The following is a 14,540-nucleotide window of genomic DNA, read 5'->3' on the forward strand; positions in this document are numbered from 1 at the left end:
CCTCCTCCACCTCTCTTACTTCCTTATTTTCTTTAATGAATTTTAAAGAAGCATCTTTCTTCGAAGACTTACTAACTTGACTTAGATTCCTTTGAGGAGGAGTCCAATCATCATCATTATCTTCCTCTTGCACTTTTTTACTCTTCTTCGTACTTATCACTTCTTGGCTTGCTTATCTAGCAGGTGTTCTCTTTACAAGTTTTTCACGCTTTGGATGTGGGGTTTCCTTTGATGTGTTTGCAACAATCTAAACACATCGACATATACAAGACAAATTGCTCTAAAAAAACCACTAAAAATGAGCCTAATTAGAAAGGTTGAGATAGATAAAATAACACTTACACAATCTCTGCTGGCCATATAATGATATATCCTTTGGTTTGATTTAACTTGTCGATATCACCATCTTTGAGGGAAAAAGGAAGAGATACTTCTCCCACTTCAACATCTTCTATTGATACGGCAACATGACCAAGTGGTGGTAAACCAATTCCATGGACAATATCCACAGTGGCCTCTACATGCAGAATGGTTCCTATATGCTGCCTTGGTACTTTTGAACATCAAGGACACTCGAGTCCCTCTTTGGAATTGTGGAGATGCCATGTAAAAATGAGGATAAACAAGTAGCACAAGAGAGAAGAAATAGATTGCTGAATACAATCACTTTGAAGGAGATTGAATAAGGCAAAAAGAGTCCTAAAAGATATAAGAAAGGGAAGAGGAAATATAAATAGATAAAAAGATAAAAATAGAGCAAAAAAGAAATAGATATAAATAGAGGGATAGATATAAATATAGATAAAAACGATAAATGTAAAAAAAATTTAGGGTTTTGAAGAAGAAGAGAGGAGAGGGAAGAAACACCTAAGAAAAGATAAAGGAGAGGAGAGGAAAAGGAAGAGAGAGAGAGAGAGAGAGAGAGAGAGAGAGAGAGAGAGAGAGAGAGAGAGAGAGAAAGAGAGAGAGAGTGAAAAAAGGGTTGGTTAGTGAGAGAGAGAGAGAGAGAGGGAGAGAGTCTCTGAGAGAGAGAGGGAGAGAGGGACGGAGGGGATCTCATTTTAGTTGAGGGAGGGTGAGAAGAGCATTTGGCGTTTAAGGAGGAGGTTCGATTCAAATGGTGAGCTTCCGGTATGGTGGATGAGGGACTAAGGAAGCGGCCTATGAGTGAAGAGCTAGGTGACCTACGAAGGATCTTAGAGGGTGTTGACCATATGGTGCTCGGGCTCTGGGTTGCTGGAGATACCCACACATGCGTCGGGGAAGATATTGAAACAAGGAGTAAGAGTTGTTTTCTGAAACCGAGCATGGATCTGGTTGATTGACCTTGCTGGTCCTCAACAGATGAGTCCATGGCTCTTTTATATGGATCTGTTGGTTGATCTTGTTGATCTTCAACGGAGATTTCATCTTGATTTTATAAGTGAATATATTGTCGGTTACTACTATGAGCTAGGAACTATCGAAAAGGCCCCTGAGTGGATAGGTGGTGAGTGTTCTTGTTGCGTGACGAATGGTGATCAATGCAAGGATGCAACAAAAAGATGCAAGCAGGAAAACAAGAGACTTGACATTCTTATTTAGGGCTCTTGTAAAAAGTTCCAAGTTGTAGGTGAGTGTGGGAGTGGGCTTGAGAATAATCCCACATGGGAAGTTTTGGGAGTTTTAGGAGTTTTAGTATAAAAAGTGGCTCATTTGAGAGCTTATGGACACATTGGGCTAAACTTATGCTTGAGCTCTCTTGAGACTAGCTCTCCCTCTTGTTCATAGAGGTGCAAGCTCTTCTCTCTCCCCATCTACACTATTGTATGAGCAATGCTCTTCTATTTCAATGCAATGAGATGATGTTTTTCTCTCTTCTCATCTCTATTTCTCTAGTATGCATGCTTCTTTGTTGATGCTTGTGGATTCTCTATTAGGCTTTGTGTGGTAGTGGATTCAAGCTTAACTCTATAGCTTGTAGCTTATCCATGGGCAAGGCATAGCTTGAGTAGTGATTGAGAATGCATGTTTATTTCAAGTTCCATTAAGCTTCAAGGTTTGTGTGCATGCTAGGGAAGTAAGTGCTTGAAAATGAAGTATGCTTTGAGTTTGTGTATGCATTAGCTTAGCTTTCTTCTTGTATTGGATGCATGAATGAGTGGGATGATGAGTGAATGAGTTATGGCAAGATTGAGCTTGTGTGTGTAAAGTCTATGTCAAGGTAGTGGTATTCATAGCATTTTCTCCATTCGTGGATAAGCTTTTGTGCACCGGTACGGGTTGAATCCCTAGCTCCAAAAGGGATGCAAATCCCATTGGATTGAGCTACACACGGATCATACTACTCATGCTACAAGTGAGAGAGTCTTCCGTCTCTCCATTGGCGCCGCTACCGGGGAGAAGACTCAAAACCGGTTGAGAAGCTTGCATTACTACCACTAATTCTTTTTGTTTTTAGGTTTAGGGTTAGCATGAGTGTGGAATCTCGGAGCTAGTGATTAGAAGAGAAAAAGTAGATTAGTACTAACTTGTGCGATTGAGATGGTTGTTTTCATTGTTGTGTTCATGTTTTGTTCATAAAATAGAAACAAAATTTGCATAATACATTAAGCTCAATGCATTATGTGTAAGCTTATTTATTATGCATTAAACTTGTGCTTAATGTATTATTGCGTTATGGCTTAAGCTTAATGCATTATGCAATAATGTAATAAATTTATGCTTAATGCATTATTGCATAAGCTTAATCCTTATTATATTATGCATTCATGCTTTCAGCTTATGCACATTACGTATTATGCATCAATGCATTAAGTGTATGCTTAATGATGCAATATTACATAATGCATAATGCACTACCCGCAGTAGTGGAGGCGTGAAGGAGACATGAAGCGAAAGAAGGCCGGCTAAAAGCACAGAAAGCGGCGGCGGCAGCTGAGGAGGCCGTGCCGGCGGAAGAAAAAAAAAGGCTGCAAGCTGGCGAAGGAGCTCGGCACTAGCTGAGTTTGCAGAAGAGAGAGCGGGGTGTGGAAGTGAAGGTGGCTGGCTGACTGGCCGCAAGCAAGCAAGGGAATTTGGAAAACTGCCATCGCCACTCAGAAATCTGGCCATCAAAGAGTCCTCTGGAATGGGATCCAACGAGACGAAATAAGCGATGGCGCTGTAGTTGTCCTTACTGGGGGCACTTGCAGATTGAACGTCCAACCCTGGCAGAAGCTTGGATGGACATCAAAAAAACTTGATAAAGCGGAAAACAGAAACCTTAGAACTAAGACATGGGCTTGCAAACCCTAAAAAGAGAAAAAGATCAGGAATGAAGGTCCGGCGGTGGTGGTGAAGGAGGTGGAAAGGAGACGAAGCAAGAGAGGTCGGTGCGAAGGCTGGCCGACGGTGGTGAGCTGGCCGAAAAAGACGGTGAAGGCCCAGGCGCCGCTGACGGCGGGGCCAGAAGGCAAGAAGGCAAGAAGGTTGACGAGGGACTTTGAGATTTATAAGCAGTCATAGCAGCGGAGCTATGGCAAAATTTTTACAAAAATTACACATAAAATAATGTCATTCAAAGCATGAAAAGAGGACTTCCTACCATATTCTAGGAATTATCATCCTAGATTAATTGAAAGAATTTCATTGTAATCATGGAGAAATTGATTTTCATATTATGCATAATTGATTTTCATGCATAGAGGTATGCATAAAAGATTATTATTTTAATATAAAAGTGTTACTTTTATCATAATTGGATTTCATGCATAGAGGTATGCATAAAAGATTATTATTTTAATGTAAAAGTGTTACTTTTATCATATTTGGATTTCATGCATACAGGTATGCATAAAAGATTATTATTTTAATGTAAAAGTGTTACTTTTGTCATATTTGGATTTCATGCATAGAGGTATGCATAAAAGATTATTATTTTAATATAAAAGTGTCACTTTTATCATATTTGGATTTCATGCATAGAGGTATGCATAAAAGATTATTATTTTAATGTAAAAGCATTACTTTTATCATATTTGGATTTTATGCATAGAGGTATGCATAAAAGATTATTATTTTAATTATAAAAGTGTTACTTTTATCATTTTTTATTTTTATGCATAAATGGATGCATAAAAGATATTTTTCTCATAAATGGATTTTATGCATAAATTAGATGCATAAGAGAAATTCTTTTATTCTAAAAGTGAAATTCCTACTAAATTGGATTTATGCATGGAAAGATGCATAAAGAATTTATTTTAATCCAAAAGTGTCATCCTCATTTAAAATGACTTTATGCATAGGAAGATGCATAAAAGATTGATTTTTATTTCAAAAGTGTTAGTCTCCTTAAATTGGAATTTATGCATAAATAGATGCATAAAGAAATCTTATATCAAATATAAGAATTCTCTTATATTCTATAAATAGATATTAGGGTGTGATAAGATGCATATAGGATGAGTTAGGATGTGATAAGATGCATATGAGATGTGATAGGATGTGATAAGATGTGTATGAGATGTGATAGTATGTGATAAGATGTGTATGAGATGTGATAGGATGTGATAAGAGAGTTAGGATGTGATAAGATGAGTTAAGATGTGATAAGAGAGTTAAGATGTGATAAGATGTGTATGGGATAAGGTAATAAGTGTATGTGATGGGATAAGATGTATATGGGTTGTGATAGGGCGAGAATGGATGTGATGTAAAAGAATAGATGTGAAGGCGTAAGTGGTTTGCAGGGCAATATGTCCACACCCCTTGCGACCGCCGTACAATGCTGTGGGGTAGAATCTCTCATTGACTATGATCCTGTTAAAGCTGAAAATGGTACGTGGTGTCATTCTATATCATTCGACGCCTCGAAATTTCAAACTTTCATGTCGAATTTATAGACTCCTTAGTCGATTTATCCCTAAGAAGAAAATAATAGCTCCCTTCACAGTTAGAGAACTTATGTAACAGGGCATGACTATGGCCCAGTACGGTCCTCTTATACGTCTTCCGAGGAGATTTTGAACTCAGAGCCGAGTTGCTCTATGTACATATTGCAACTTTTATATAAATAAAGAAACGTTTTCCGGTGAAAAAATTCGTGTTGGATAAATGATTGTTTATGGCAGACGATCTGCTGATAAAGAAGAAGAAAAAAAATCTGTACATATGTCATAGATCTCCATTAAGATCTTGTCTTGTATAAGAAATTATTTTCCGAACTCTTAAGTCTTAGGATCTCGTGAATAATATCAAAATAAAAATTTAATAATATATAAATTTTGGCAGAATCATTAGACGAGGAAACCGTGGTCATCAGCCAGACCCTGTCTCTGAAGATGACGAGCTTGAACTTGATGTTCGCAAGGCTCTTCATAGGACTCAGCCGAGGACCCTTCAAAGGAGAAGGGGAGAACCTGGGCGAGGCTGTGGAGAAATGGGTGGAAGCTTTGGAAGAGTATTTTAACGTCACAGGATACAATCATCAGAGCAATTGGCTAATAAAGATCAACTGAGAAGCTAAATATGTCAAAAATTTATCAAGAAACACACAAAGGTTGTAATTGTGTGATATAATTCATACAATTTGATATTCAAACTGAAAAATTTGTAATTTAGTAATTGGGTTTTCAGATGGAAGTATCGCAATTGTATGGAACCCTGACTTGCTTGAGGCCTAGACATGATGGTATCTATCTTATAGTTCCAAGTATCATGACTACCTGTATATACCGAGAGTATAACTGCAGCTCTTTACTGACAGTATATACGAGTAAATCTAAGACTTGAAATTATAAGTGTTAATGCTATCCAGATGTTGATTTCGAATGTGGTTGCTATGATTTTTAATTCTGTTTGAGAATTGATGAATTGATTTGGATTCTGATTGAAAAAGAATGATTTTTGAAATTTAGTTGAAATATAATAACCTGAGCGAAACCACAATGAGGATGAATGGGACGAGTCCCTGTGATGATACTCATAACTAGAATGATGATAATGATTTCAGCAAATCACTATGAGATACTGTGAGATCCCTGTTCCCACCGCGCAACGGAATCGGGGTACTAGCAGTGGAAGTAGCACTTCTTGCACGGGGTAGAGTCCTACACTCGGGGCCTCGTCCACGAATATCCGGACAAGAGACTAATCCGTTGGTTTTTCCAAAATCAAACCCGAAAAAACTTCCTTTATCCGGAAAGCATGGACGATTCCACCAGGATAACTTTTTACTCTAACGTAGTCAAGACCATTACTGATCAAACTGATCCGACTGCACCTATAAAGGTACTCGGTCAGATCAAGGAAGAAACTTGCACTTAGATCATTGGGATCAACGCTTTTTTCCCCATCAAGAGGCACAGCCGTTGATTCCTATCCATAGAACAATTACTATTCGAGATTTACTTTATCTATCGTAATAACAGAAATTGAGTCTTGATTTACGGATCCATCGGTCCAGCCTAACCCCATCCAGTCCCATGGGTTAACTGCCCATGGGATAACCCCATCCCAACCACTGTAGTGATGGGATCCAATTAGGAATTTGGTTAGGTTTTGTCCCCGGTACCAGGAAAAATAGTTCCCAGGCCCCCTAGCCGGAAGTTCATGCAAACATAAAACTAGTCACACCACTTACACACCCAATATGAAATTGCCTTTTTCTCAGCATCAGCTAACTTTAAAACAATCCTTTAATGAAACCATTATGTCATTGATGACAATCCTCAAAGTCTCTATTGAATCCTTTTTTCGAGTCATTCAGTCATCGGTGTACTTATGGCATCATTGGCAACCAGAACGCTCACCACCTGTTCACTCAGGGGCCTTTTCCATAGTTCCTAGCTCATAGTAACCGGCAATATATTCATATAACAGAATGGAATCTCCGTGGAAGATCAGCAAGATCAACCCACAGATCCATATAAAAGAGCCATGAACTCATCCGTTGAGGACCAGCAAGGTTAATCAACCAGATCCATGCCCGGTTTCAGAAAACAACTCTTATTCCTTGCTCCAATATCTTCCACGATGCACGTGTGGGTATCTTCGGCGACCCAGAGCCCGAGCACCGTATGGTCAGCACCCTCTAGGATCCTTCGTAGGTGACCTAGCGCTTCACTCATAGGCCGCTTCCTTGGTCCCTCATCCATCGTACCGGAAGCTCACCATTTAAATCGAACCGAGGCTGGTCAAGACCTCGGTCGACCTTGCTACGCGAGACGTCCTCCATTGACTCTCCGTCCAGCAGTTGCAACTTTAACAGTTAGGTCTCCATGACCTTAATCCACAAGACGGTCAAAATGCTTCCCCAGCATTCTTGACATAAAACAGTCATTTACAAACAGGTCAGAAAATACAGTTTCTATATCGACTCTCGTCTTTCCACATTATCCCTCCTCAGTCCACATTACTTATTCCATTTTCCATTCATATGTGTATTCATTCTCATCCATTAACTCATATCGACAACACAATATTTCACAATACTCCTTCACATTTAGTATTCTACATACACCTCCATGTTCGTACATACACAATATTTCACAATACTCCTTCACATTTAGTATTATACATACACCTCCATGTTCGTACATCCACATCATTCCTCAAATCCCACATCCACATATATACATCCACATCCGTATTCACACATCTACATCTACATGCATACATCCACATCTCCATGCATACATCCACATCCCCATTCACATTCACATCCATTAATTCACATCCACATCCACATCTCATCCATACATTCACATCTCCATGCATACATCCACATCCACATTCACATTCACATCCATACATCTACATCTACATGCATACATCCACATCTCCATGTATACATCCACATCCACATTCTCATTCACATCCATACATCTACATCTACATGCATACATCCATATATCCACATACATACATCCTTTTTCACATTCCTATTCATATAACCCCATACGCCTTCATATCTATTCTTTTACATCACATCCATTCTCACCCTATCACAACCCATATACATCTTATCCCATCACATACACTTCTTATCTTATCCCATACACATCTTATCACATCTTAACTCATCTTATCACATCCTAACTCATCTCATATGCATCTTATCACATCTTATCACATCTCATACACCTCTTATCACATCCTATCACATCTTATCACATCCTATCACATCTCATATGCATCTTATCACATCCTAACTCATCCCATATGCATCTTATCACATCCTAACTCATCTTATCACATCCTAACTCATCCCATATGCATCTTATCACACCCTAATATCTATTTATAAAATACAAGAGAATTCTTATATTTAATATAAGATTTCTTTATGCATCTATTTATGCATAAATTCCAATTTAAGGAGACTAACATTTTCATAATAAAAATCAATCTTTTATGCATCTTCCTATGCATAAAGTCATTTTAAATGAGAATGACATTTTTGGATTAAAATAAAATCTTTATGCATCTTTCCATGCATAAATTAAATTTAGTAGGAATTTTACTTTTAGAATAAAAGAATTTCTCTTATGCATCTAATTTATGCATAAAATCCATTTATGAGAAAAATATCTTTTATGCATCCATTTATGCATAAAAATAAAAAATGATAAAAGTAACACTTTTATAATTAAAATAATAATATGCATACCTCTATGCATAAAATCCAAATATGATAAAAGTAACGCTTTCACATTAAAATAATAATCTTTTATGCATACCTCTATGCATGAAATCCAAATATGATAAAAGTAACACCTTTATATTAAAATAATAATCTTTTATGCATACCTCTATGCATGAAATCCAAATATGATAAAAGTAACACTTTTACATTAAAATAATAATCTTTTATGCATACCTCTATGCATAGAATCCAAATATGATAAAAGTAACACTTTTATATTAAAATAATAATCTTTTATGCATACCCCTATGCATGAAATCCAATTATGATAAAAGTAACACTTTTATATTAAAATGATAATCTTTTATGCATACCTCTATGCATGAAAATCAATTATGCATAATATGAAAATCAATTTCTCCATGATTACAATGTAATTCTTTCAATTAATCTAGGATGATAATTCCTAGAATATGGTAGGAAGTCCTCTTTTCATGCTTTGAATGATATTATTTTATGTGTAATTTTTGTAAAAATTTTGCCATAGCTCCACTGCTATGACTGATAAATCTCAAATTTTTTAAAAAAAAAGATAAAGCTTATCATTAAAGAAATGATTAGAATGATCCCTAAGTGGATCATTAACCCATTGGAATGAATCACCAATATTCATAAATTAAGAGCATAGAAAAAAAACCATTAATTTGGCCTCAAGCATAGATTAATCTTGGATTAAGAAAAAGCTTTATGAAAAGCTTCATTTGGATTGAGATTGGGCCAAGAGTATGACCATTTCTTGAGTGAGAGAGAGAAATTACATAAAAACCATTAGAATTAAGCATAAATGGAAATTGATGTAATTCTTTACTATCATTCATCATCAATTAACTTCGATAGCATTCATCAATTTATGTAATACTACCATTCATCAATTAACTTCAATAGCATTCAAAAACCATTCCAATTAAGCTTCTCAAGCTTGAGAGGGATTGAGAAGAGAGAAACATTGAGAAATTATAGAAAAGATCAAAATTCACCATTTACCTTACAAATTGCTTGATTCTTTGTTCACGGTAGAGGCCTCCAACTAATCAATTGGTTTAGTACGTTGATGGAGCCACCAATGGGGATTGAAGAAAGAGGGAAGCTCCAATTTCTCCAATTTGGAGAGAATTTTAGAGAATAGTAAAAATTAGCATTATCTCAGCATAATTCTAATATAGTAAAATTCTCCTCTTTTTTTCAAAGGATTCATGTTCTATTTATAGGAGAGGGAAGCTCTAACCAAAGCTAACTGATTTCTAAAATTTTGCAGATTTTAGTTTGGTTGAATTTGGACTAGATTTGGACGTAGTTTGGTTACTTTTGATTCGGTTTGGTTCCATTTTGATTTGGTTTGGTTCAAGAGAGAGGAGAGATAAAAATATCACACTATTTTTGAGTTTAAAACTCATTCAAGCATGTGAAGTATGCACCTCATTAAAGGGACTTCCCTTCCTTACATATGTGTCAAAATGGAATCATTATACCCAAAATATCTCATATTTTTTATATTACTCATAGTTTCTTACTAATAAACCTTGTACATAGTCAACTCTTCATCTTATGTGAGCATTTACTCATTTTTGGGTATCTTCTTTTACACATTGGATTTATCTCCTCCCCACACATGGATTGATCCTACTGGCCCACAGGAACATTAATTGGACCATAATCCAAAAATTTCTAAAAATCTAGACCCTTAGGCTAAGGTCCTTTATACCCATTTCCAATTAATTCCAATTGCACATTGGAAAGTTCTTTCTGAATTTTTGTTTTAGGGGAACTCATTTTAATACTATGAGAAATTTTTCTATCTAAAAATATTAAAAATCTGAATATTCTCTCTCTAGGATATTTTCTCTCTCTATGCCAAAACAGGCAGAGACAAGATCTTTTATATTTCTGAAGAGGGGATTGATTACAGGGGAAGATGCTGGACATCTTGAGAGGCTGGGGAGGAATCTTACATTCTCTCCCACTTGAAAAACACGAGATATCCTCATCTCACAAATTGGGGTAATTTTGCAAGATGCACGAATATGAGACTGAGAGAAAATTTAATTAAGATTAACCACCAAGAAAAGTCTCAAAGAGAGCAAGACTCAAGACAAGAACAAAGATTTCAACTTTATTCACTCTTGGAACATATACAGTAAAGATAGAAGAACTTTTTACAATTCCATAAGCTCGTCCATCATATGGTCACAAAAGTAGCACTCACAAGCTGCACACGTATAAGGTAACTCATCTATGGGAATAATTCGGCTGGTTATTGCAGCACCTACCTCAGTGGTATGAGGTGATCTAACAAAAGGACCTCTAAGAGGCAAGCCGAAAACGGGATAAAGGCATATCTTCTGGTGAGGATCAAAGCACGCTAGTAAGAAGACCCGCTCAGAAAATCCACCATGCTTGATCTCATCACGCAGTAGTATCGGGGACCCAAACCCAAAGCTTCAATAACCATACCCAAGCGGACATTGTTATTACGGAAGTGCTGTCGCTCCCACGGTGTTACCCTAGTTATATCTCGACAGGTCTGCCATTTGGTCTGAGCTACAGAAGTTCCCAAGTGAGGGAAAAGTGAGCGCTCATACAGTTCTATAAAATCCTTCTTCACAGACTCACTTGCGTCTTGAAGGTGAGAAATCATCATGGATAAAACCAAGTCTTGTGGCCAAGCCATAAGAGAGATTAAGAAAGAAAGGAGATCAATGGAAGTAAGATTACTACGAGCGACAAGTACGACTTATATAAAAGAAGGAACTAGCGTAACCTAGAAGCCAACGGGGTATCTTGCCACTGAAGTTTTATCGACTTTCCATGATTTTGGGTTTGGCACATATTTCTTTAGAAGGCTTACATGAGATACATTATGAACTTTGAGATAAGAAGCTCGTAGGCTAAGTCACCTACTTTCTTCGAATTCAGATATGGTCCACAATATCTGGGGATAACTACTTATACTCCCCAAGAGATAAAGAACTTCTTTTGGGCCGTACTCGAATGAAGACCATAATATCTGCTTCTTTGAATTCTCTGACTGTTCTTTTCTTATCTGCATACTGTTTCTGTCGATCCTAGGCAGCTTTTATATCTTTATAAATTGCCTGCATCTGTTGCTCCATGTCATCAAGCATTTGATTGGTCATCTCGACCCTAATCAATGGGTCGGACCTAGTTAATGGAATTAAGCAATCTTGTCCGACAGACCCTGATTAGATTGGTGTGAAGGAATTGGTCTCTGAATTTGGGTTCTTGACTTCCCTGTGCCCTTGTTCAAGGTAGGATTCGGGCAATCTTTTAACTGATGACCAAAACCTTGGCATCCAAAACACCGGTTCTCACTTCTGAACTCATCGTTCTGAATCCTTAAAACTGGTGGGGCTCCTGAGAAGTATTCTGGAAAAAGGGTCTTCCTTTTTTAAACAGAATCTTTCTTTTATTTTAGAGAGGGGATAATTATAAGATCAAAAAGGGAGGTTCTTACTCCTGCATACCTCGAAGGTTAGGGGAATCTTACATTCTACCCCACTTAAAAAGTGCGAGATGTCCTCATCTCGCAACAAGTAGAGGACAACTCTTTTTCTTAAGATCCAATTTATTCTGGGATTCCTTATATTCTGGTCAACCCAATAGAATACTGGGATAATATCCCTTATATAACAATTCATTCAGATCATATCATTCATATCTTTAATATGATAAATGGTCTATTAGACCAAAAAAATTTCTTTTTGAACATTCCTCCACGGGAATTTCAGTCAAGCAAGTTCTCAATTCGTCATCCCTTAACTTGATCTACCATGACAAGAGTTAACAGTAGCAATTTGACAGCACAATCCACTAATCTCATAGTGATTTGTTGAAATCATTATCATCATTCTATTTATGAATATCATCACAGGGACTCGTCCCATTCATCCTCATTGTGGTTTCGCTCAGCTTATTACATTTCAACCAATTTTCAGGGATCATGATTTTCCAATTCAAAATCCAAATCAACCCATCAGTTCTCAAACAGAATTAAAAATCATATCAACCACATTCGAATTCATCAACAATTGGTTAGCATTAATGCTTATAATTTCAAGTCTTAGATTTACTCGTATATACTGCCGATAAAGAGCTGCAGTTATATCCTCGGTATATACGGGTAGTCATGATACTTGGAACTATAAGGTAAATACCATCATGTCTAGGCCTCAAGCAAGTCAGGGTTCCATACAATTGCGGTACTTCCATTTGAAGACCTAATTACTAGATTACGAATTTTTAGTTTGAATATCAAATTGTATGAATTTATATCACACAATTACAACCTTTTTGTGATTCTTGATAAATTTTGACATATTTGGCTTCTCGGTTGATCTTCATTAACCAAATTTGCTTCGATACCAACTGTGGGATCCCTGTTCCCACAGCGCAATGGAATCGGGGTACTAGCAGCGGAAGTAGCACTTCTTGCGCGGGGTAGAGTCCCACACTCGGGGCCTCGTCCACGAATATCCGGACAAGAGACTAATCCGTCGATTTTTCCAAAACCGAACCCAAAAAAACTTCCTTTATCCGGAAAGCACAGACGATTCCACCAGGATAACTTTTTACTCTAACGTAATCAAGACCATTACTGATCAAACTGATTCGACTGTACCTATAAAGGTACTCAATCAGATCAAGGAAAAAACTTGCACTTGGATCATTGGGATCAACGCTTTTTTCCCCATCAAGAGGCACAGCCGTTGATTCCTATCCGTAGAACAATTACTATCCGGGATTTACTTCATCTATCGTAATAACAGAAATTGAGTCTTGATTTACGGATCCATCGGTCCAGCCTTACCCCATCCAGTCCCATGGGTTAGCCAACCACTATAGTGATGGGATCCAATTAGGAATTTGGTTAGGTTTTGTCCCGGGTACCAGGGAAAATAGTTCCCAGGCCCCCTAGCCAGAAGTTCATGCAAACATAAAACTAGTCACACCACTTACACACCCAATATGAAATTGCCTTTTTCTCAGCATCAGCTAACTTTAAAACAATCCTTTAATGAAACCATTATGTCACTGATGACAATCCTCAAAGTCTCTGTTGAATCCTTATTTCCAGTCATCGGTGTACTTATGGCATCATTGGCAACCAGAACGCTCACCACTTGTTCACTCAGGGGCCTTTTCCATAGTTCCTAGCTCATAGTAACTAGCAATATATTCATATAACAGAATGGAATCTCCGTGGAAGATCAGCAAGATAAACCCACAGATCCATATAAAAGAGCCATGGACTCATCGGTTGAGGACCAGGAAGGTCAATCAACCAGATCCATGCCCGGTTTCAGAAAACAACTCTTATTCCTTGCTCCAATATCTTCCACGACGCACGTGTGGGTATCTTCGGCGACCCAGAGCCCGAGCATCATATGGTCAGCACCCTCTAGGATCCTTTGCAGGTGACCTAGCGCTTCACTCATAGGCCGCTTCTTTGGTCCCTCATCCACCATACCGGAAGCTTACCATTTCAAACCGAGGCTGGTCAAGACCTTGGTCGACCTTGCTACGCGAGACGTCCTCCATTGACTCTCCGTCAGCAGTTGCAACTTTAACAGTTAGGTCTCCATGACCTTAATCCACAAGACGGTCAAAATGCTTCCCCAGCATTCTTGACATAAAACAGTCATTTACAAAAAGGTCACAAAATACAGTTTCTATATCGACTCTTGTCTTTCCACATTATCCCTCCTCAGTCCACATTACTTATTCCATTTTCCATTCATATGTGTACTCATTCTCATCCATTCACTCATATCGACAACACAATATTTCATAATACTCCTTCACATTTAGTATTCTACATACACCTCCATGTTCGTACATCCACATCATACCTCTA

Source organism: Cibotium barometz, chromosome 16 (assembly GCF_041138505.1).
Source record: "Cibotium barometz isolate CiBa-2024 chromosome 16, ASM4113850v1, whole genome shotgun sequence".
Taxonomy (NCBI): Eukaryota; Viridiplantae; Streptophyta; class Polypodiopsida; order Cyatheales; family Cibotiaceae; genus Cibotium; species Cibotium barometz.